The 24,418-nt window shown below is 37.2% G+C and overlaps 1 protein-coding gene across 1 annotated transcript in view; it reads right to left on the reverse strand.

The window, feature by feature from the left end:
* CCDC91 (coiled-coil domain containing 91) overlaps positions 1–10,598 on the reverse strand; it is a 270,362-nt gene extending 259,764 nt beyond the window's left edge. The window contains exon 1 of the mRNA XM_028532813.2: positions 10,440–10,598. The gene's annotated coding sequence lies outside the window, so the exon portion shown is untranslated. The remainder of the gene's footprint in view (positions 1–10,439) is intronic.
* Between the last annotated feature and the right edge of the window lie 13,820 nt (positions 10,599–24,418).

A 24,418-nucleotide genomic window follows, 5' to 3' on the forward strand; every position in this document is an offset into this window, starting at 1 on the left:
AACCATTACTCTGGTATGTTTTTTAAAGTGGGAAAAAAGTATATGCTGCTTAAGGAATCAGATCCAGCCCTATGATTCCCAATTCACCCCCATGAACTATGTGCTGAATTATTTTGCTGAGATAAAAGTAATTATAATACCCATAGCCTTTCTGTGAGAGAAAAAAATAATCATCCAAAAATTTTATGTATATGTTACTTCACTTTGTTCAAGATTTTCTGTTCATATGTACTGGAATCATATCCTAAAACATTTTGCAATGAGGAGACCCTGAGTGGCCAGAGAGCTTCCCATCAACCATATGGGAGTCACCTTTTATGTTCATCACTGTGACACTAAGAATAATAGCCTTGTGGCATTCTTTTCTTCTCCTATACATAACAAAAGAAGAAGGGTAAACAAGACCCAACTTTACAAATATGAAAGTCAAATCAGTATGCCAATGAAGATAAGGTTTCCCACAAAAGGTTCGTGCAACCAAAGGTACAAGACAACTATTCTTAACTACCATAGTAACTGAAAAAAATCAGATACACAAAATGAGCAAGTAACAATTTAAAACACCATTGTCTTAAAGCAAAACTAGGCCTACAAAGAAATTAATAAAATATATGTTCTCCTAACAGATAAGAGATGACACTTAAAATATCTAATGTTTAATAAAACCCAGTAATTAAACAGAGTTTCCACATTCAGCAGAATATAAAATAAGTATTCATTTCAATTTGTCTTCTGATTCAGGGGGGCCCATTTAATGCTATTCAGCTTCTGTAGGTTCACTTTACATTTTTCATACCTAATTTAGGCAAACTATGAATAAAAGGTATAACTTCATTTTAAGTTGTTTTTATTAAATTCATAATTTAAATAATGATATTTAATCTCACCTTTAATCACAGTCTTTTATTGATGTCTAAGCATGTAGTTTTTTAGTAATATTCAAGTAAGACCCTGCCTATTGACAAAGCATATTCATAGATTAATGGATCATGCATAATACTACAGCACTGACTTTAGTACACTTGTCGAAGTTCAGCATTCTCATAAAAGCAAAGCATCTTGAAATGATCATGTAGACCCTCTTCTACCACAAGGCTGGACACAACATGAAAGGCAATCTGGCTGGCCTCTCTATTATCTAGGCCTACTTTTGGGAGGAGATGCACATGGTCTTTGTTAGCAAGGCTGACAAAGGGAGAAGAGAGTCAATCTTCTCCAATAGCAGGGAAAAGTGATTTCACACTTTATAACAGAGTACCATATTTTTCAGACTATAAGACGCACTTCTCAGTGGGGGGGCCAAAATTTGGGAGGAATAATGGTTGTTAATGCTGTTGTTGAGTTCTGTTTACATTTACATTGGTGAGATATTATGTTATTAAATATTTTACCACATTGTTTGCTTCCAAATTTTTTTTCCTATTTTTCTCCTCTAAACCCTAGGTGCATCTTATGGTCTGAAAACTACAGTAGTTATTTCATTCATATAGTCAGTCTAGATAACCATCATGTGTTGGACTTCATTATGTAAACACTAAAATGTGCACACCTGTCTAAGGAAAACAGTTTTACTAGGATTATAACATGATGCATTTTAAAACAGCTAACACTACTTCTGATCTTCATCAATTAAACCTATAATTTAAAAAATTCTTCTCATTTCAAAATTTTAAAAAAATGTTATATCCTCTGCTAGTGACAGTAAATATATCTCCACAATCTTTAGGTAAGATTCTATGGCATATAGCCAACAAGAGTCTTTGTGCCACTTATTAACTACCTGACAGGGAAGAAAGAAGATACAGATCAAGAATGATCTAAACTAATTTAAAATTACAAAATATAAAAGGACATAAACTTCAGTAAACATTTTAGAAATAACTAATACTGGTTCATATTGATTTATTAAATTGCTTAATGATAAAATTTTGCTTCATGGGTAAAACAGTCATTTAATTATTCTAGACTCTAAACCTATAAAATAAATGGTTTGGATTAGATATAACCAAGGAACTTTAATCTTCTGAAATTCTAGCATTCTACTTTAATATGATGCCAGAACGGTCAGTTATATTCATTACCATATTTTTCTACAAAATTTATCACAATAAATTGCATGGAGAACAAATTATAAGAATATCAAATGAAACAAAGAGGCAACGTTTATTAAGAATCTGAAGAAAACCATATATACTACGTATAACCACATTTTAAAGAATCTACTAAAATATTATCAGTTATGCACAAATATTTAATGTTAATTTCAATGGGGAAAACTTAGTCATCTTAAATACAAATCAAGAACTTATCAGTTCTTGAAAACATGATGTAGTAAATACTCACAGTGTGATGCTAAGTGAAAAGGTAAAATATAAACAGTATTTACCATTTTGTTTTTTAAACGTCAAAAAAACGATTTAAAGAAAAGCAAGCAAAAATGTTAGGGGGAGTTATCTCTTATCGGAAACAGATTAATTATTTTCTTTATAGGATCCTTTATTTCCCAATTTTCTACTGTAATCAACTACAATTTCCAAAATCAAAGAAATCAATACAATAATCATCCATGATTTAAAAAGACTCTCAGCACACTAGAAGCTAAAGAAAACATCTTCAATCTGATAAAGGGTGTGTATTTATTCATGAAAAACCTACAGTTACTACTTAATAGCAAAAGACAACATGCCTTACTTGCTTAGATGAGAAACAAGGCAAGGATATCTGCTCTGACTTGTCCTATTCAACATCATACTAAAGGTCCCAGCCTGCATACTGAGACGAGAAAATAAAATATAAGGGAGACAATGGAAAAATATGCAATAAAACTGTCTCTGGCAGACAAGATTGCCTACATAAAAAATTCCAATGAATCCACAAAAGCTACTAGAACTAGTAAGTGAATTTAACAACGGTGATGATTCAAAGTCAATATAAAGTATTAAATTATATATATAAGCAAGTATAAATTAATTTTTAAACATTGCCATTTACAAAAGAACCAAAAAGCAAAAATATAGTTATTTATAAATGTAACAAAATATATGCAAGAGTTTAATGGTGAAAGCTTCAAAACATCAGTGAGAAAAATCAAAGACCAAAATAAACACACTGTAATTAATGGATTAGAAAACACTATTAAGATGTCAATTCTCTCAAGTTCAACTCTAACTTCAAAGTTTGCCCAATCAAAATCCCATAATGCCTATTCATACAGATACAAGCTGATTAAAATTTTACATGGAAAGAAAAGAAGCTAGGATACCAAAAACAATTTTGGAAAACAATGACAAATTTGGAAGTTCTGGACTTCTCAATTTCAAGACACACTATAAAGCTACAATAATGAAGACAATGTGGTTTTGGTCAAAGAAGACAGATGCAACCAAATTGAGGGTCCAGAAATACATTCATAGATACATAGTTGATTGGTTTTTGACAAAGGTGCCAGAAAAATTTACTGAATAAAGGATAATAACAGTCTCCAGTGAATGGTGCTGGATAAACTGAATAACCACATATCCAATACAAAGAGAAAAACCGAACCTTGACCTGTACCTTGTACCACATATAAAAATTAATCAGAAGTTGATCAAAATAGATATTAGACCTATATATAAACTCTAAAATATAAAATTTCAAAAAAGAAAAAGTATTAAAAATCTTTGCATCTTTTGGTTTGGCTAAATGTCTTAGCTAGGCCACAAAAGTACAAATCATAAAAGTAAAATACTGATAAACTGGACTTCATCAAAATTTAAAGCTTCTGCTCTTTAAAAGACACTGCCAACAGGATGAAAAGACAAGCCACAGACTGAAAGGAAATATCTATGAGCATATGTATGATAAAAGATTTGTATCAAGACTATATAAAATTCTTACAACTCGGAAAGAAAATAACCCAATAAAAACAGGCCAAAAAATGAAGGGTTAAGATGGTGGCATAAGAAGATCCTGAACTCAACCCATCCCCAGAACACAACAAACGAACAGCTACATATAAAACAATCCCTTGGTGGGTTGGGGGACATGGCTGGAGGGTACTGAGAACTAGCTGAACACCTGCTGCTACACAGCAAAGGATAAAAGGGTCATGATAAGAGATGAGTCTCACAAAATAGTAATAAACAGCCCTGGCTGGGTGGCTAAAGTGGTTAGAGCACCATCCAGTACATCAAAGGATTGTAAGTTTAATCCCTGAGCAGGGTACATACCTGGGTTGCAGGTTCAATTCCCCAGTCAGGCTGCATACAGGAAGCAATGGATGTATATTTCTGTCTCACATCGATGTTTCTCTCTACCTCTCTCTCCCTTCCTCTCTAAGATCAATAAACATATCCTTGGGTGAGGATTAAAATATTAAATTAATAATAATAATGAACAAAGCTTTTCCCTGAGGAGCAAGGGATATGTATCCCATTCCAGGCACCCCAACCCTTGGGCCCTGCACTGCAGGAACGAGCCACCAAAAAGTCTTGCTTTGAAAACAAATGTCACTTATGTCCAAGAGAAAAATAGGGCTGTAGAGAGCCATGACTCCACTCTCAAAGGGATTGCACATAGACACATTCACACTGGGACCCAGTACAAAAAGCAGCAGTTCGAAAACAACCAAGGCTGTATATTAAGGAGACGTAGTTGCTAATCTAAAAGCAGCTGCCACATAGCCAAAGTCTGCTGGAAATCTTTCTAAGAGCAGGTGGTATTTTTACAGGCTCTGTCTACCTTGCAGGTGCATTTTTATGCTCTCAGTCTAATCTGCTAAAAGCAACAAATGGCCCAGCCTCACACACCACCCACTCTACAAAGGCAGACACAGAGGGCAAGCAACCCCACACCACAATGAATATGCCAAAGCCAATGGGAGTATGCAGCCCATGCAGGGGATACCCCTTGAGCCAGACTCAAACTGCCATACAAGACTGCATTGCTGGAACCTACAGGTCTGAAACAATCAGAGACAGAGTTCAAGAATAACCAAGAATTAGGGCAAGTTTAAACGATGAAGTTCATCTCTTACAAAGGGACACACGTTCAAAACAGGGAAAGAAAGCAGCTTTGTATAGTACATAGAAACAAACACAGAGAGTTTACAAAATATGCAAACAAAAGAATGTGTTCCTAATAAAGGAACAAGATAAAACTCCAGAGACAAATATTAAAGAAACAGAGACAAGTAATTTACCTGATAAAGAGTTTTAAGTAATGGTCATAACATGCTCATCAAACTCAGGAGAATAGATGAACATATTCTATTGAAAATATTCCATTTTGAAGTGAGAACTTCAAAAAAGAAAGAAAATACAAGAAAGTACCAAACAGAACACACAGAGCTGAATGATTCAATAACTAAACTGAAAAAAAAAAATTCACTAGAGGAAATCAAAAATAGACTAGATGATACAGTAGAAAGTATCAGCAACCTAACATACAGGGTAGTAGAAATCACCCACAAAGAACAGCAAAAAATTTTTTTTTAATATTTTGTTTATTTATTTTTTTAGAGAGGGAAGCGAGGGAGATAGAGAGAGAAACATCCATGTGCGGTTGCTGGGGGTTATGGCCTGCAACCCAGGAATGTACCCTGGCTGGGAATCGAACCTGGAACACTTTGGTTCCCAGCCCGCGCTCAATCCACTGAGCTACGCCAGCCAGGGTGCAGAACAGCAAAATTTAAAAAAAAAAATGTATGCCTTAGCTGGTGTGGCTCTGTTGGTTTCCCCATGGTCCCACTGATCAAAAGCTCGTGGGTTTGATTCCCGGTCTAGGCACATATCCAGGTTACATGTTTGAGCCTAGTTCAGGGCACATATCCCAAGAGGGCAGCCAATGTTTATCTCTCACATTGATGTTTCTCTCTCTCTCCCCCCCACCTTCCTCTCTCTCCAAAAGCAATGGAAAAAAAATGTCCTCAAATAAGGATAAAAAAATAGAAAGAAAAAATGTTTAAAAATGAAGCTAGTTTAAGGGATCTTTAAGATATCAAGCCTCCTAATATTCACATTATAGGTGTCCCTGAAGGACAGAGAGAGAAAGAAAAAGGTGCAGTAAACTTATTTGAAGAAATAAATACTAACAAAAATCTCCCTGATCTGGGAAAGAAGACAAACATCCAGGTCCAGGAAGCACAGAGAGTCCCAAACAAGATGAGCCCAAAGAGATCCATATCCAAATGCACCACAATTAAAATGTCAAAAGTTAAAGGTAAAAAGAGATCTTAAAAGCAGCAAGGGAAAACCAACTAGTTTAGTACAAAGAAACCCCCATAAGATTATTAACAGCAGCAACTTTTTTCAGCAGAAACTTTGCAAGCCAAAAGGAAATGGTATGATATATTCAAAATGCTGAATGGAAAAAACTAACCTAGAATACTCTACCCAGAAAGGTTATCATTCAAAATGGAAAGATAGTTTCCCAGAAAAGCAAAAGTTAAAGTTCATCACCACTAAACTGGCCTTATGGGACATATTCAAGGGCATTCTCTAAGCTGAAAATAAAATGCCATAACCAGAAATAAGAAACATGTCAAAGCAAAAAAATGTCACCAGTAAAGGCAAACATACAGTAAAGGTACTACAGCAATCACTAATAAAGCTAGTATGAAGGTTAAAGGATACAAGTAGTAAAATCAACTGTATTAGTTAAAGGATACATAAAATAAAAAGTTGTCAAATGTGACATCAAAAACATACAATGTGTGGAAAAAGGGTGTGAAAATGTGGTGCTTTTAGAATGTGTTCCAACTCAGGTACTGTCAAATTTAACAGACTGGTGTGTGTGTGTGTGTGTGTGTGTGTGTGCGCACGTGCACGCATGTGTGTTATCACATATGAACCTTGTGGTAACCACAACCAAAAGCCTGTAATAGCTACACACACAAATAATAAGAAAGGGACCTAAATATAACACTAAAGATAGTTATCAGACCACAAAAGAAGAGAGTAAGAGAAGAAGAAATACAGAACTACAAAAGCAACTAGAAAACAATTAACAAAATGGCATTAAAGACATACCTTCAATAACTACTTTCAATGTAAATGGACTAAATTCTCCAAACAAAAGACACAGTGTAGCTGAATGAGTAAATAAATAAATAAAATCCATCTATATGCTGTCTATAAGAGATTCACTTAAGATCCAAGACACACATACAGTCTGAAGTGAAAGGATGGAAAAATATATTCCATGCAAATGAAAACAATAAGAAAGCTGGGGTAGCAATACTTGTATCAGACAAAACAAACTTTTTAAAAATGCTGTTAACAAAAGACAAAGAAGAGCCTTAAATAGCAATAGAGTGGTGAATCCTATAAGAAGACATAATATTTGTAAATATGTATGCATCCAACATAGGAGCATCTAAATATATAAATAAATAAAGCAAATATTAGCAGACATAGAGAGAAATTAACTACAACATGGTCTAAGAGTCCCACTTTTTGGTATATATCCAAAGCAAATGAAATCACTGTCTCAAGGAGATATCTGCATCCCAAAATCATAGCAACATTACTCAAAAAAGTAAGAGAGAAATAACCTAAGTGTCCATCAAATGGATGGCTGGATAAAAAATATATGATTGAGAGGTAGGTAAACAGTGAGACAGACACAGAGAGACAGAGAGTCAAACAGAGAGAGAGAGAGAAATATTATTTAGCCATAAAAAAGAAGGAAATCCTGCCTTTTGCAACAGCATGAATGGACCTTGAGGGCATTATGCTAAGTGAAATAAGTCAGAGGGAGAGAAATGCTGTGTGATAGCACTTAAAGGTGGAATCTAAAAAAATCCAAACACAGAAATAGGGAGTAGAATGGTGTCTGCCAAGGAGCTGGAATAACAAAAAAGGGTAAAAACTTCCAGCTACAAGATGAGTAAGTTCTGGGAATCTAAATATTACATGGTGACTATAACTAACAATTCTGTACTATATACAACACTTGAAAGAATTTTTAAGAGAGTGGATCTTAAATATCATCACAACATAAAAACATAGATAATTAGGTATTATGTGAGGGGACAGAGGTGTAATTAACCTTATGATGGTAATCATTTTGTAATATATATGCGTATCAATCATCACACTGTATACTTTAAACCTATATGTCAATATCTCAATATAAACTGGACTATTCCAGCTTATATTGAGATATTGCAGAAGCAAAAAAACTAAAAATACTCAAAAGATTTGAAGAGACCCTTCACCAAAGATTTACATGACTATATGCACTTGTCAGAGTTCATAGAACAAGATACTAAAAATGATTTTTAGCTTGTATATTATACCTCAGTAAACCTAAATTTTAAAAGACGCAGGGTTACCCTTTCAAAAAATAAGCGTCAAATTAAATGAGCTAAATCAGCTTACTGGGTATGGGGTTGGGGAGAGACAGTACTTACTAGGAAACAAAAATCCTTAGAAAAATTGCAAATCAAAAAAAACTGACTTACCATAGTAAATAAGAAGAAAACAGATATTGACACAAAGAGCTAATCTAAAAATAGGTGCCTTAAAAGTTCTCATTTTTTGGACATAAAAATAACAAAATCTGATGAGCTTTCAAGAAAGGCCAAAAGTTTCAAGCAACAGGTGATACAGGAGGACTGCGACTATGAGCTAAAACTTGGAAACAACTTACTAAACACTCCCCTTCCACTTTACTAACAGAAGAGGCTTCATCCACCCCAATGCACTCCCATCCCAATTTCTGCTATCAGGAGAAAGAGGATAAAAGTTCAAGTAGCCGTCTTTATTCATAATAATCATATATTTTATAAATCTTCCATCTACCGCTAGAGGTACAAGATAACATGCCTCTTACTAGGCAAATTCCTATTTGCCCATTTAAGTTTCAGACCAGCTAAACTGGTAACCATCTCTTCTTTCTTTTTCTGCCCTCCCAAAACAGTGGTGTCCCCTCTGTGATGACTTTTCTGCGCTTTCTTTTTGTCTGCTATTAAGTATTAAAATGATTGAAGTAAAAAATCCTCAAGTTTTTGAGCTGATGGCTCCAATAAGAAGATACATTTTTCCACTTAATAAATGTTAAGAGGTAGGTTGTAAGTTTCATCACTTTTGTTTTATGTTTATTCCATTTGGCTTATACTGTTGCTAAGAAACCAGTGCATAATAAGATTTCCCAGCCCACAGAACAACCTCCTAGCCTGCCTGGAGGATACCAAACTTTGTTACCAGGGCAATTCTCAAGCACACAATTTATTGACTAGCCAGCACCATACAGGTGCACTCTCTCCCTGGCATCTTCCCTCCTCCATTTACCTAACAGGTACAGTAAAGGCCTAACCCTAACCCTCAATGCAACAGAAATTTTAGCAGAAGACAAATGGGATGATTAGAAGTGTAGAGCTCTCCTATGGCACAGAACACAGATAATTTATAGTCAGGCCCTGTCATCCCACCAAACTAAATATTCTGACTATTTTGCCTTAAATAGTTGGGTGAAATATTAGCCCATCCCAATGACAAGATGAAATGTCAGCCCACCCCAATCACACTGCCAAGGAACATGCAAGCTGTTTCCAAAAGCCATCATCCAACTGCCTCCCTGATATTTAAAGAGGAAGGTGGCATCAGTATGTGCCCAGTTCAGAGCGGGAGAGAAGAGTAGGAATTCTTAAGGAACCCTGAGTCACCTATAGTTGTAGCCAGCACTTTACCCTCCAGGAAATCAAGGCTCTGCCCAACTCTCATCAGGGAAGCAAGTGGGAGAGAGTAGCAGCAGCAACATCTTCATCCTACCAAAAAACACTGAGTTTTTAATACAGTTGCCACTCATTACAGAGAAGCCCAAAACAGGTTTCATGTCCAAAGCTTCACTCCGCAGTACACAAGGGCAGATGGAAGAAACATCTTTATTGTGGGGAGAGGGGGCGCACTTGTGGGAATGAAGGACGCCTCACCACTTGGAAACGTACTGCCTCCAGCCTTAACCCTGAAATGCCACTTTTATTGCAACGAGTTGCTGACGGACACAGGAGACCTTTTACCCCGGTGGACTTGGCAAAGTAGAAGGGGAAACATAAACCAGGCGCGATTGGTGAGAACTCAACAAGGAGGACTTTCGGTTCGGTGCGAGTTTCCATGACACAATAATCACGTGTACTTGTGCGTAGACTGTGGAAAACATTCGATTCTGAAACGTGCAGGGGCCGAAACCTACCCGCGACAGCAAGTGCAGGTGGGCACTCCTGGCGGGGGTGGGGTCGCAAGGCAGGGCTCCAGCCCGAGGCAGTCACGCCCCCAACTCAGATCCCCCAACCTCGCTGGACGGGCCGGAGGTGGCGGAGAGCGGAAGCTCGGCAGGCAGCGTTCCCGCCCGGGTGGGGCGCTCCCAGCCCGCACCCAGGCCGCCCGCGGGCGCCCCGCCGGCCTCCAGCTGCCCGGGTCCCCAGACCCAGGCCCGGAACGAGAGCGCCCATTTACCTGCTCCCTCTCGCCGCCGCCGCCGCCACAGTCGCGCCGCCGAACTGCGCTGTTAGGAGAGCCACCCCCCCAGCACACAAACTCGCAACGCACACCCGGGGCGCGACCCCAGCCACACAATTTAGGAGAGCCCACACACCACCCGGCTTCAAACACCTCTGCCCCCGGAAGTTGATTTCCACCAAAACCCGCCCACCGCTGCGGTGCGTCACTCAACTCAGCAGGAAAGTCACGTGGCCCCAGGATGAGGCTGGAGCCGAGGGAACCATCCTCTCAGCCTGGGCACCGCTGACTGGGATGGTCCCTAGAGGGATACCCTCAGAAAGGGGATGATTCGGGGGCTACTTCCTGTTCTAACGAGCCTCAGTGGCAGGCCCTGTGTCCATGCAAGTAAAACCATCCCTATGTGACACTCTCACGTGGACTGTGTAGAACTGTTCCTGGGAAGAAGAGAAGAGCCCAATCCTTTCACCATCTCCAAGCAGAGTTCAGAAAGAACTGGAACTGAGCAAAGTGCGTGACACACAGTTAAGTGCTTGAGAAACAATTGACCAGACAGCTGCTCCATCTCATCTTTGCATGGGTGAACTCTTCAACTACTGGAATGTACCTAAGCCAAGAGTCTCTCCAGACTGACACTGTATGACTTCAAAGAACTCTGCTCTACAATTGCATCTTGTCCTCAACTCCAGAGCACAGCAATTTGTACATGCCATCTCTGTTTCAGAGACAGTTTGTTTACAGCTACCAAACTACCCCCTTTTTTCTCAGCCTTCAGGCAAATAGTTTCTCCAGAAGGAAAGAGAATGAGAAAACTCATAAGAGTTTTATTTGCAAGAAAGCATGAATATATAGATTCTCTTTGTCCATTTCAGACTGTCAATAGGTGTAGAGACAACTAGCAGCCACGTGTTAGAAATTGTTCCATTTTGACATGAGAGGGATCTGAAGAATACTTATCGAACTTTTTCTAATGTTTATTGATTTTAGAGAGAGAAGAAGCAAGAGGCAGAAACTTCGATGTGACAGGGAAACATCAGTTGGTAACCCATACACACCCTGACCAGGGATGGAACTCATGACCTCGGTATGTGCCCTAATCACGGATGGAACTCCCAACTTTCTGGTGTACAGAATGACGCTCCACCCAACTGAGCCACATCAGCCAGGGCTATCGAACAATGTTTTATGAATGCATACCATGAGCCAGTACTGGGCCAAGTTGTGGCAATCCAAGAGTGAACAAAATCCACTCAAGATTTGTCTTCTGGAGTTTAAAGTCTTTTGAGAAAAAAAGACAAGTAACCTGAAAATGAACTTACGTCTCTACAATATTCACATTAATTGTATAACAGGCATTCTTTAACATTGTGAGAAACATTATTTTCTCATCTGTGTATAGAGCAAAACTTGCTCAAACCAGTAATACCCTCTGCTCTGTACTGCAGATAGCAAACGTCCAAGAGGAATCCTGACAACCCTCCAGTAATGCAGGCTTGAGTGGTTAGCAAACAGTTTCAGTGTTGAGCACAAGTGTCCCCTCTTCTGCACCCCCTTTCCTCCAACTTTTGACTTTGTATACACAGCACACAGATTTCTATTATAGGAAATCTTATGCTTCTTACACATATTTGTTCACCGGTCTACCAGACCATCAAGACAAAGACCACTTCTCCTTTGTACATCTGGCAATCTACTTCTCATTTGCCTTTGTATACCCAGTGATCTAGCACAATGTCTAGTGGTTAGAAGAAAGGTATATAATAAATGTTTCTTAAGCTGGGTACAATATCCTCATATAATTCTATGTCTCCTCTCTCTTTCTGTTGGAAACATCAAATGAGTTTCTGGGTGTTTCTACTAGTTTATCTACATGCATACTTTGTCCCACCGATACTTAATAATACTTAATAAACATTTCTGATAAAAAGAGAAGCTAATATTTATTGAGCACTTGCTATATTCCTGGCATTAGCATACAAATCCATCATCTAATTTGTCACCACCATAATCTTCAAAAGTAACTATATTAATATATTAACTTTTTAGATGAGGATGCAAACATAAGGGAGAGTAACAACCAACTGGCAAGCAGGATTCAAAGCCAGATGTGCCCAACAGATTTATTTATTCACTATAGTACACTGCCTCTGCCTTTCACATCACTTGTTTATCAGTGAATTCAAATCCTGCCACCCCCATAAAGTCTTTCTCACCTCCCCACAATAATCTGTGCCTTTTATTGTTTATTAACCCTGTGGAGGTCACGGATGACTTGAGAGATACAACAAACTCTTTTCTTAAATATTGTTACATATATCGATTGCATAAGTTCAAGGTCATGACTAGCTTGAAATGTTACACTTAACAACAGTCATGTACAAACACATATGGACTATATATATGTAACAATATTCAAGAAGAGTTTGTCTCTCTCAGATCAGCCACAACCTCCAGCATCAACTGTAAAATGCAATGGCTTTAATATAGTCACAGAGCATCCATCAAAACCATCAATTTTAGAACATTTCATCACCTCAAAAAGAAACCTTATACACTTTGTCAATCACCCAATTCCTCCCATTTCCCACTTCATTTCTAGGCAACTGCTAATCCACTTTATACCAAGGTAGATTTGCCTACACTGGACATTTCATGTGAAGGGATTATACAATATCTATTTTTTTATAACCAGCTTCTTTCACTTTGCATTGTGTTTCAAAGTTTATTAATACAGTCATCATTGATGGGCATTTTAGTTGTTTGCACTTGGGCTATTATGAAGAATGCTTTTGTGGACATTAATATGCCACTTTTGTGTCAACATATATTTTCATTTCTCTCAGGTATATATACCTAGAAGTGGAATTGCTGGGTTATATGGTAACATTATGTTCAAACTTTTGAGAAACTGCCAGATTATTCTCAAAGTAACTACAATTTTACATTCTCTCTAACAATGAATAAGTGTCCCAATTTCTCCACAGTGGCTCTTCCCATCTCCTCTAGAACTCACGACTCTTACTTTTCAGGATACATTCCATATGCCATCTTGATTGATTACTTACCTTTTTTTGTGTGTATCTACACATCTAGTATGCTAGTCTGTTGTGACCTTCTAAGATAAAGAACATGTTCCTACTCTCAAAAGGATCAAGTTTTGAAAAAGATATAGAGATATTAGAATCAAATGAGATATTAGAATGATAATAAGCAGTGAAATCAAGATTTTTTTTTAAGTGTGGAGGGAAAGGACCTCAGTCACCATGTTAAACAGGAAATAGTCCTCATAAAATGTAAAGCTCAAGGTGAGTATTAAAGAAACTATAGAAATTGGCCAAACTAAGAAATGACAAAAGTATGTTCCAGAAAAAGGAACATGTACCTTTGTATGTATTTCCTTGCCAATTATAGATGTGGAGGTAGGTATAGTGTGTAGGTAAGTAATATATAAAAGACCAACAAGTACATGAAAAGATGTTCAACATCCACAGTCAATAGGGAAACCCAAATTAAAACCAAAATGAGATATCACCTAAAAGCTGTTATAATGACCATCATCAAAAAGATAAGAGATAAATGGTGTCATGGATGTAGAGAAAAGGGAACCCTTGTGTACTGTGGATGGGATTGTAAGTTGGTAGAGTTACTATGGAAAACAGTATAAAGGATCCTCAAAAATTAAAAATAGCACTACCATATGACCCAGCAATTCCATTTCTGAGAACATGCCCAAAGGAAATAAAACTGTGATTGGAAAAGATATCTCCACTTCCACGTTCATAACAACATTATTTACAATAGCCAAAACATGAAAACAAGATAAGTGCCTGTGGGTGGATGAATGGATAATGAAGTTGTGTACATACATACAATGGAATATTATTCAGCCCTTAAAAAGAGGAAATCATACTATTTGCAAGTACATGGATAGACCTTGAAGGCATTATGCTAAGTGAGTAAGTCAGACAGGGAAAGAAAAATACTGCATGATTTTACTTACATGTGGAAAAGAAAGGAAGGAAGGAAGGAAGGAAGGAAGGAAGGAAGGAAGGAAGGAAGGAAGGAAAGAAGGAAGGGAGGGAGGGAGGGAGGAAGAGAAAGAGAAAGAAAGGGGGAGGGAGGGAGAGACTGAGAGAGGGAAGGAAGGAAGGGAGGGAGGGAGGAGAGAGAGAGGGAGGGAGGGAGAAAGGAAGAAGGAAAAGAGAGGAGAGGAGGGGAGGGGAGGGGAGGGGAGAGGGAGAGGAGAGGGAGGGGAGGGGAGGGGAGGGGAGGGGAGGTTAGATTGAAAAAGAGATCAGACTTGTGGTTACCAGAGACTGCAGGTAACAGTTGAGGGGAAGAGGAATTAGAGAAAGGTGGTCGAAAGGTACAAATTTTGAGCTTTAAGATGAATACTAGGGATGTAATGTCAACATGATGACTATAGATAACACTGCTGTATGATGTATAAGAAAACTGGTAAGAGAGTAATGCTAACGGTTCTTATCATGAGAAAATTTTTATCTTTTTTGATTGCATCTATATGAGAAGATGAATATTAGCTGAGCCTATTGTGATAATTATTTTAAAATCTGTATAAATCAAACCATCATGCTGTATACTTTAAACTTACAGAGTGACATATGTCAAATATTTCTCAATAATACTGGAGGGAAAAAGTTCTCATCACAATGAAAAAAACTGTAACAATGTGTGGTATGGATGTTAACTAGGCTTGTTGTGTAGTTTATTTGCTGTTAACTAAATTCAGACTTGCAGGGCAAGAAGGAAATAGAAATTCTAAGATATAAAAATTTAAACTACCCATGGTCTCTGGCCATGGTTACCTGCCTACAAAAATACCAAGGAGCAAATGGGTTTTTTTAAAGTAATATTAAAAAGAAAATGTATTGGTATATAAACTTCAAGCCTGATGGATAATAGCTTCTTTTTTTTTTTCAATCTTAGGACAATCCTCAGATTTCTATACTCAACTCAACAGGAAATGAGCTGCCAAAGTAGTATGACCTTCTGAAAAGAGCATTTTCCCAATGACCACGGCAGATGGAGGCAAAAAGGACACAGAGCAAGCAAAACAGTAGCTGCCAGGAGTCCTCACTATTCCTGTTTACAGACTATGACAGGGATCAGTGACCACTGCGTGATGTTCCCAAGTTTCCTGCTTTTAGCTGGGAGGTTTTATTGCAATTACTTGTCTTTTCTCTTTCATTGCATTTTGCATTTTGCATTTCGGGGGAGTAGGTGATATGTCATTGGTTGCTAGACCATAAGGAACTCCAGATGAAGCTAACCCACTTTGGAGATAGAAAGAAAATATTTGCTAGTTACAGTAAAAGGGGAAAAAACCACTGGTGACCTGTTACTTATCATCAAAAATGTGCATTTCCCCCATTGGGTAGTAGTCAGGCATATTGAGTTAATATTGACTCTAACCCTTTCCGTGGTTAGTCCTGATTGGTGTAAGCCAGAAGTTACTCTCAACCCCCTTGCCACAGTTATTGGGTGGGATGGGAGGAGGGAACCCAGTCCTCAGTCAATTACAGCTATACCCTAACCATATGAATTGTCTCAGGGATCATTCAACAAGCGCAAAGCTCAGTGCAATGGTTCCATGGTTGTTGGAAGGAACTTTCTCTCACCCCGAGGATAAAAGGGATAAGTATGTAATTGCTAGTACTTCTAAGAATCATCCTGTGACCATGAAGGAGACCAGTCTGAAACAAAGAAGATATAGCTAGGACAACAAAGCTGATAGAATTCAGAGAACCGAAACTGAAGTTTTGATCAAATCACTTCTAAAGCTTCCTTCACTTCCATGGGACTTTTCATTTATGTAAACAATTTCCATCAATTACTTAATACAGTTTGAATTAGGTTTTCTGTTATTTTTAACCCCCAAATCTTTAACTGTTAGAAAAATTCTGTATCTCTAGCTTCATTATAAATATCAGAAAATGCATTGTCATTTCTTAAAATGGAAAAGAGCTTCACCCACCACCTTCCTCACTTTGTCCATGCTTATGTTACAATAAAATAAAAAATGATCTGCTGTCCCTGAGAGCAATTCTTTCAGATTCATGCGAAGCTCAGCTTTCACATTAAACCAATGGAAAACTGTTTCAAAAATTGATTGATAACATTGTATATAAAGTATGTGAAGAGTAAACTGTGGATGTTTTAGTACCTTCTAGCCCCTCCTCCAATCAGGTCTCCTTGGAATGCTGTGCAGCATGTACCCATCTATGAAATCCCTGTTAGGACATACATGGTCCCTAACTTCTCACTCGTCTGAAAATTGTCATTGGCAACTGTTTGGCTTGCACAGTTTGGCTTGATTCATAACTGGGCAAGAATCACTCCCTTAGTATTTGAAAATATGAACTGCTTCTATTATCAGCTCAGGAGCTAATACACAAAAGAGGATCCAAGCAAGAAAGAGAAACAAGACAAGCCATCATGTCATCTATTTAATCATTATAATAGATTAACAAAAGTTAATTTACAGGATCAGTTGCTTTTAATTATGATCTCCAAATAAATAACTCAGAAATGTGGTGACTGTAGATTAACATCACATGTGTCTACTCTATTTCCTTTATTCTTCATTATATCTTAAAAAATTAACTTGTATCTATGGAATTAAACTTCCTAAAAACATAAAAAATGAATGCTGGAATATTTTTACATTATGGGTTAGTTCTAACACCTAAATTATATAATTCTCAGTGCTTGATTGAATATCATATCTGTGGCTGTTAAACACTACTTTGAAAGTGCAAAACTCAAAAAGTGAGCTAGATTTTATCAATATAGCATCTATATTGAATGATCATATTGCTTTCTTAAAAATTATCACTTTTGCAGATGGAGCACACAGTACTCTGGGCAGAAGGCCATGCAAGAACTTCTACAATTAAGATAAATTGAGTTTGAATTAAACTTTTTTAGAATTTTTGGTGTACCACAAAATTAACATATCATGAGAAAACTCTGAAGTTTGAAAAATGGAGTTTGAAAAAACATGGTCAACCCTAAGCAACAGTCTCCTGAGAGTCTGATCACTCTTTTAAGTAGACCAGAAAAAGAAAAGTATTACATATGAAAAGAAGCCCTTTTTATTTATTTCTCTTTCTTTAAGTTTTGTATATTAAATGACTCTAACAATAAGAGAACTTTGTGTCCTTGTGTCTGACTTTAAGTTAGCATAGAAAAAAAAAAGCATCCAAACCTCTGAAAGTTATCTCTATTGGAGACCAACTCTGCCTGCATATTTGTTACTTTGTCAATTCAGTATTAACTAATTTACAGTTTAAATTATAAATGAAGAAAAGACTAGTCAATTTTTATGACAATTTTCTAATCTTGAAAGAATTGTAAGCATTTAAAGAAAGCACTTGTATCAAACCTGTAGGGTCTAAATCTATTTCTGGCAATAAGCCACAAACTGGCTATTTTGGGGTGGGGGAACTCCCTGACAGATAAGGCATTGTTTTGCCTATTATTCATACAATATGTTTTTGTATTACTTAATACATTTATTAGAATATTTACTTAAAATGTGTATGGTATACCCCAGTATCACACAATAATTTGCCTAATTTTTTACCTAAAGTTATAATGTAATAAATGTTAATAATGTATTTAAATAATAATGCCTAGAGATTGTGACTGTAAAATTAGCCTTCACATTAATGAAGTTATTTTTTAAGTAAAATTAGGTTTATGAGATGCCCCATATCTGGGCCCTTATGGAAATGTCTTATAATCAGGCTCCTGAGTAGAATATGGGTATATGAGTTCTGATACAAGGAGCATGAATGATGGTGTGCTCTTTGCTTTCCATGAAATGCTATGAATCCTCAATTGCTATGGGATTACCTCTTGCATAGATAACATTTCACTGAAGTTTATAATAGTAGCATAAAGATTTATTGTTAACAATCTGTAGTGACATAAATATGCTTTATAATTACCATCTACAACATATATATCACCCAATTACATGTATTCACTAAAATATACATGCATTTGAGACTATTAGTTGGTCATTGTCTCTTTACAGAAATTTATCCCTCCATCAAACTCAACAAAATTATTCTCTTCTGATTCTCTGGGTTTTCAAACTTTTCTTTATCCAGTTCACAGGGTTTCCTTTCTCTGCCCTCAGCTGAGGGTGTAGCTGTTCTGTGAGTTTCCATCCTTTGCTCTGTTCTCACTCAGATTTAGCCATTTTCTCTGGGTAAATTTTTCTACTCACCATGGACCTTATTCCCTTAATGCAAATGATTCCAAAACACATAGGTGTCTTCTGAATAGAATCTTTTCTCTCAACCTACATTAGTACACTCTGCACGCTCACCCAAAACTCATTCACCATATCTATCTTTGGTGATTCCATGGAAGTTTTCATTTTGTTTTAACTCTCCGGCCCAGAATTGTGTCTTGAGTTCAGAGTAGATTTTATAGCTGCCTACTCCCTTTGCACCTAGATGTCCATAGGCAACTTACATATTCCAGAACAAACTCATTATCCATCCTCCACAAAACCTATCCGTCTGACTAGGTTTTTTCTTAATTGCTTTTGTAAGCCTCTGCATTAGTTAAGATGCTAGTTTCACCTCCTTTAACAAAGGCTCAAATACAATTGTGTCTTAAACAAGATAAGTCTTGATTTCTATCTCACATAAAAACATAAGCATCCGCAGTGCAGGGCTGACATGGAAGCTCCATGAATTCCCAACCAATCTTCCTTACATCTTGTTGCTCTCCCATTGTCCCTTTGTCCCATTGTCCCATTTGACTCATGGCCTTCTTTGCATGGTCAAATACTCATGCTCTGGCTCATGCCATCACATCTTCATTGTAAGTGACACAATAAGGGAAAAGGTTTAGTGAAGGTTAACACCTTTTCTTTTTTTAGTGCAGAACACAGAAGACAAACATTTCCCTTGAATTCACATCCCATTGCCCAGAGCTTTGCCACATAGCCACGCCTAGCTATAGGCAAAGCTGGGAAATGTCTCTTTCAGCTGGGCAACTTTGGGGCCTGCTAAAACTCAAGAAGTCTATTACAAAAGAGGGAAGGGAATAATATATACTGTGGAACAATCATCAATCCGTCTCACATTCAGTTTCATAAGAAACTCTTTGCCTCTCTGTCCTCTGCTTCACTACTGCTGCTTTGTTAATGTATGTTGATTCTTCCCATGGAAATGTACGCTGATGGTTTCTGGTTCTGTAATCCAAGTGGAGTGAAAAAGAGTGCCTTCACCAAACCAATGGCTGTATACCATGCACCTAAGGCTATATTAATTCATTGTAATAGTGATTTACCTCTAACAAAAGTATCACATCTGGCCTCATTAATGGCTGTGATGAAGAATAGTATTTCATTGAGTTTATGATAGTCTATAGTCTTCTCCTAGAATCCATCCAGTTTTCACAGGGGCCAGACAAGTGAATCAAGGGGATATGACGAGGACCACCACCCCTGAATCCTTTAGATCCAGCATCAGCAAACTTTTTCTGTAAGGGACCAGAGAGTGAATATTTCAGGCTTTGCAGGGCATGTAGTGTCAGTTGCAACTAGTGCAACCACTGTAAGCTAAACCTTGAAAAGAACCTCATGGTTTAAATACCTTTCATAGGCTCTCACTTTAATCGGGGGTCCAGATGATGTGTTAGGTTTCCTCATGAAAATATCAACCGTGACTCAGTGTCCAACAACTTTTTCAATGTTTTGGTGTACATTACTTGAGTAAATGCCCTTTGGTCTTTTTTGGGAAGGGATGTAGGAATCACAACCAGGTACACCTGCCATAGCCTCACACGGTCCTGCTCCATGGGAACCTAGCCCTAATCCATTAATTAGTGGATTTGGCATCATAAAATTGGCTCCATATGTTGGGCAAGGGATTATGACACTTTCTTTTTTGTGGCCACTCAGCCTCCCGCTTATTAATCCATGATTTCTTCTGTTGGTACATGCTGAGTGATTCCATTTTCACTGCCCATCTGTTTTGCCCCCAAGGTTGTCACATTTTGTTGACTTCTTCCATAACTTTGTGAGTCTTGATTGCTATTCTCACCTTATTGATCATTGTGATAATTGAAATCCCCTGGCTTCTGGCAATGACGTGCCACTATGTGGCCTCCAGCTTCAGGATCCTAGCATCTGCTTTGCTATCAATGAATTGAGTCCTCTACTGTCACCTCTGGCCTACAGAACACCACCAATCCATTGTTTAATGATACTGGCATTTCTCACACTGGTGCATTCTTTATGGCCTTGGTAAATTTTTGTCCTCTGAGCCTTCCCATGGAACATATTCATCTCACCATCTGCCAGCCATACTTGTGTATCCATTCCAGCATGCCTATTTCTGTGAGCTTCTCCTTTCTCCAGCCTTCTGTCATGGTGGTCCTAGCATTTCAACTCTGCTTGGTATAGCCTGTCTGTATTGGTTGGCATTTTATCATTTTTGAAATTCAGCCACTCTAACTACAATGTCTGGGCCGTGGTCAACAGCTTTCCCCAGTCTCCCCAGCAGGAAACAAAACCTTTTTTGTTTATAATCAAAGATGCCCCCTTGTCTTCCCATTTGTCTTTTAATTGCTTGTTATTCACTCTCAACTGCTCACTATCCTTCTGAAGACCATCAGTGCTGCTTAGCAATAGCCATTCAATCCCATTAACTTTAGAGCTACCACGTTCTCAGCACATCTCAAATTGATCAGACGATCCATTTGGCCAATTCACCAACAGTGAACATTTTAACAATTGAACCTCCCTGTGGCCAGGGGATGTCTGTGCTTAATGTATCACCAGTGATAAGGTTTTTATTGCCAGCAGACAATGAATGATTCAGGTCAAATCCTATCTTATCACCTATTCCAGGAAGCAGAAGCTGAGACAGAATTTGGCATGCAGGATGCTTATTAGAGATCAAAACCTTGATAGGGAAGGAAAAAAGGAAGCTGGATTGGGCAGACAGTTAAGTTGAACAGTGATGTAGTCAGAATAGAGTCTCAGCCAACCCAGCAGAAAGCTCTGGAACAAATACGTCCTTCAGAGTCCTGTATGAGGTCAAAATGATCAGGCCCTTTGTGTTACCACTTCTCTCAGTCATGAGAAGCAGATTACCCCGAGAAGGATATCAGACCTTTGGATAGATAGCTTTTTGTACTTGTGCAGATCTTGAAAGAGCAGACAGCTGTAGAATGATAACTATACCTCCTGCAGCTAAGTAGGAAGTTCTTCCTTAAAAAGAATCTGATGGAGGATCTTTGTATCTAGCACAATTTTCTTCAATGGCTAAAGCATTCTCATCTTTGTGCATTTGATCATACTATCTCCTCTTCCAGTCATACTCTTTCTTCTAGGGAAACTGAAAGTTCCAAGCTACACAGTTGCCAGTCTATGAAGCCTGACTACAAATTATTTATGTCATTATTATAGCTATTTTCAAGCTATATTGTAATAATTTACTTGCTCCTTTTGTCCAATATATTGTAAACTTTTTGAAGACATGAATTATTTGTTTCTTTTTTATATCCACACACCTGAAACAATGTCTTTTTTTTTAGAATTTTATTTATTTTCAGAGAAGGAAGAGAGGGAGAGAGACAGAGAGAGAAACATCAATGTGTGGTTGCTGGGGGTCATGGCCTGCAACCCAGGCATGTATCCTGACTGGGAATCGAACCTGTGACACTTTGTTTCACAGCCCGTGCTCAATCCACTGAGCTATGCCAGCCAGGGCCTAAAACAATGTCTTTAATATAAGAAACATTAAACATTTTCTAAATGAATGAGAAAACTTGTTTTTTACCCTATCCTTATATGAAAACTAGACCTCTAAATATTTTGAAAATTATTCTTTTTTCTCTCATTGCATTTTTATACAATTTTAAATTAATGACAGACTAGGTAGTAACATTGGAATCTATACACTCAATTCAAACTACTTCCCCATCCTCAAATTTATATGTCTTATTGCCTGGTGGGCATTTTCTTCTGACTGTCCAAAGACATCTCAGACTCAACATATCAATGTACCTCAAAGGACACACATCATTTTCCATCCCCAAGCTTGTTCTTTCTTCTACAGTTTCTGTCTCCTTCAATGCCACTATCTAATCATCCAGCTAGAAAACTGAGAACCTCCCTAAACTTCTTTTTTCTTCATTGTCTATGTTCACTAAATCCTGATCACTTAACTTTCTAAATATCAGCTCTGTCATGTCCTTTCTGTCTTCTCCATTCTCCTAATCTTTATGGTCAATTTAGATAATTCTGCCATTTTCTGGATGAAATCTTAAGTGATCTTCAGTCTTACTTCCTTAAAATCTATGCTTCAACACTTTCCCAAATAGCATTACACTAAATGGTGAGAGACTCAAGCCTTCCTGCTAAGATAAAAAATAAGGTAAGGATGTCTCCTCTTACCGCTGCTTTATAACATCATACTGAAAGTTTTGGCTAATGTAATAAGACAAGAAAAGGAAATAAAGATATACAGATTGGAAAGGAAGAAATAAAAATTTCCTTTTTTGCAAATGAAATGACTATCTATGAAAATCTGAGTGAACTGATCAAAAAAAACCCTGGAATCAATAAGTTTTTATGGCAGGATTGCAAAATACAAAATTAATATACAAAAGTTGATTGCTTTCCTACATATTTGCAATAAAAAATGGAATTTGAAACTAAAAAGTACATTACCATTTACACTAGCACCACCAAATATGAAATACTTTGGTATAGATCTAATAAAATATGCACAAGATCTATTTGAAGAAAATTACAAAACTAATAAAAGATATCAAAGAACTAAATAAATGAAGAGATATTACATGTTCATGGGTGGAAAGACTCATATTGCCAAGATGTTAAGTTCTTCCCAACTTGATCTATAGATAGAGTGCAATTCCAATCAAATCACAGACAGTTTTTTTATGAATACAGACAAAATAATTCTAAAGTGTACATGGAGATGCAAAAGACCCAGAATAACCAACTCAGTATTAAAGGGAAAAAACAAAATCAGAGGACTGACACTATCTAATTTCAAGACTCCTATAAAGATATAACAAAAACAGTGTAGTATGAGTCAAGGAAGAGACAAATAGGTCAATATAACAGAAGAGAGCCCAGAAATAGCCTCACATCAAAATAGTCAACTGATCTTTGACAGGAGGAAAGGCAATACAATAGAGCAAAGATAGGGTTTTCACAAATGATGCTGAAACAATTGGACATACACATGCAAAAAATAAATCAAGACGCAGACCTTAACACCACACACACACACACAAAATAGATCACAGACCTATATATAAAATACAAAACCAAGAAACTTCTCGAAGATAACATAAGTAACCTTGGGTTTGCTGATGACTTTTTAGGTAAAATGCTAAAGGCAAAATCCATGAGAAACAGGACCTTATGAAAATGAAAAACTTCTCTGTGAAAGACAATGTCAAAAAATGAGAAGACACACTACAGTCTGGGAGAAAATATTTGCAAAAAAACACTTCTGTAAAGGACTTTCAGTCAAAATACAAAAAAAAATGAAACCTCTTAAAACTCAACAATTATAAAATGAACAACTGGAAAAGTGAGCCAAAAACCTAACCTACATCTTACCAGAGAAAATGTACAAACAGTTAATAAGTAAACTAATGAAAACATATTCAACATCATATGCCTCTAGGGAATTGCAAATTAAAATATCATTGGAAACAGAATTTTGGAGGTTAAAGGACCTTTGATGTTATTTTATATAAACTTCTCTCTGAATACAGGATCTATTTACCCACATTTAAGCAACAACTCAGCAGAAACCAATGTTAAACCTCCCACATAAGGTTTTCTTATTTGAAAGTAAAATACGTGTAAATTAACAACAAGTGAAAGACAGTTTACTGGGTTTGTATGTAAACAGCCTCAGAAAATTAAAAGACTGGGACTAATG

Source organism: Phyllostomus discolor, chromosome 2 (assembly GCF_004126475.2).
Source record: "Phyllostomus discolor isolate MPI-MPIP mPhyDis1 chromosome 2, mPhyDis1.pri.v3, whole genome shotgun sequence".
NCBI classification, from domain to species: domain Eukaryota; kingdom Metazoa; phylum Chordata; class Mammalia; order Chiroptera; family Phyllostomidae; genus Phyllostomus; species Phyllostomus discolor.